Here is a 2,011-nt window from a genome sequence, read left to right on the forward strand (position 1 = left end):
ACCGCCCGAGCCTCCAGGGCCTGGGGAAGGAGGGAGCTGGGGGCCGATGAGCCCTTTGTGGGACCGAGGGCGTCTGTCTGCGTCCATGTGCGTCGCCTACGGCGTAGAACAAGGCCACTGCAGCAGGTCGGAGCGCCCATGCCCAGCAAAACTCCCCCACGGTTGTGGGAATGGTTTCCCCACTATCCAAACCGTAGCGCATAACTTGTTGTACGTCCTGGAAGAACACCCTGAAGGGCAGTTATGGAACGAGGCTTGAGGTATATTTTGCGGAAATAAGTTCTTATTTCTCCTGTCTGTGATTTTCTTTCCAATTCAAGCAGCTGAACTTTTATTTTCCAGAATAAATCTGACCATCAAGCTGAACGGCCGCCGTCTGCTTGGCGAGCGCAGAGGACTCCCTTGGCTTGGTCAAACCAGGAGGTTCAGCCATACAAGAGCAGCAGAATGACCACACTAGCTGGGTTTGCTGTACCAGGAGTCCATGATGGGTGTGGATGTGTTTGCCTATAACCACACTATTCCCTCAATAACGGTACAGCGCAGTACCATTGCTCTGGACTTGGGTGGTTAAACAAATTTCAGAGCATTTATTGCTGAACAGAGGAGACATGGGTGCTGGGGTCAGCCTTCGCCTGCTGAAGCACCCCTTCGATTGCCACATCACTCTCTCCAGGCTATAAAATGCCATCGTGTTTATAAAGGAGCTGTGCAAGAGCCTGTTTCTGCTGCCATGGTATGACGAAGACAGAGACCACTTCTCTGCTCACAGTCAGCCTCTCCTGAACGCTCCAGGGTGCACAAGTCAAAACAAAATCCCAACATTTTCCAGGCTGCTGGCTTAAGGAACTTGGTGCTGGTGTTCATAGGCCCCGCAGCAGCATTCGTGGGGAGGGGGTCACTGGGGTCCCTCATCCCCATCAGAGCAGGGCTGTCACCAGTGCCAGACCGGGGGCTCCGTAAGTCCCACAGAGCCCTGCCGTCCCTGAGGATGGAGACTCCCCACCTTCTGGTGACCCCTTGCAGGGCTGCAGCATCCCCAGGACCCCTGAACCTCTGTCACCACCATGGCCAGACCCATCTCTGCTGTGTCCCACCGGTGCCAGGGAGCGTCCCCTGGGTCCTCTCCAGTTTCTCCGCCTCCCTTCTCACCCAGGAGCTCAGATCTGAGAGACCTACTGCTGGCGCATCCCCCGCGGGGAGTTAACGGTCTTCCGGAATCTCCAGCCCAACTGGCACCTTCAAGACCATCCTCAGAGGCTTGAAGGGGAGAGGTCGGGAGGACAGGCTCAAAGTGGCAATGCTCGTCCCGTTACTGTGGTTTAAAACAATCACAGTTGGCTTTTGAGGCTTTCAGTGGCTTGTGGCAGTCCTCGGGGACGCTTCGCTGGAGGTCTTGTCGTTGGAGAGAGAAGCTGGTGCCCGTGGGGACTGGCGGTGAGATGCTCAGGGTGGGTAACCGGTGCCTGCAGCCTCTCAGGGTTGCGGTCGATCAGTGGAAATGCTGAAATCATGTTTGGATGTCCGTTAACAGGCAAACAGGGAAAGAAATTCAGGAAGGAGGCTAGATCAGAAAGGGATAGCCCTTAATATATCAGACTGTAATGTTCCTTGTTAGATACCAAACCTGCGTAGGGGCTGCCCCAGCTCGTTCTCAGTGGAAGGGGTGGCAATGGCAAGGCTTTGGCCAGTGGCTGAGTGCCGATGGTTGGCCCGAAGGAGGTACAAGGTGTGCTGGTTGGGGTCTTCTAGCAGCTCAGGGTGGGGCGGGGAGGGGGTCGGTTACAGGTTTCCTGAACAAGTGGGATGATGGGAGTGGGTGGCTCATGGCTGAGCTCAGCGCTGGGAGGTTTCGCCTCCCTGCGTCCCCGGGTGTTTCGGGAGAGCTCCTAGGGACGGCTGCTTTAGAATCATGGGGGCCTTGTGCTGGGCAGAGCTGAGCCCCCTCCAAGCCACCACCCAGACCCAGGGCTGGGAGCAGGAACCGCTGCCCCAGCAGCTCAGCAGGGAG

This window comes from Phaethon lepturus, unplaced genomic scaffold (genome assembly GCF_000687285.1).
Source record: "Phaethon lepturus isolate BGI_N335 unplaced genomic scaffold, ASM68728v1 scaffold17193, whole genome shotgun sequence".
NCBI classification, from domain to species: Eukaryota; Metazoa; Chordata; class Aves; order Phaethontiformes; family Phaethontidae; genus Phaethon; species Phaethon lepturus.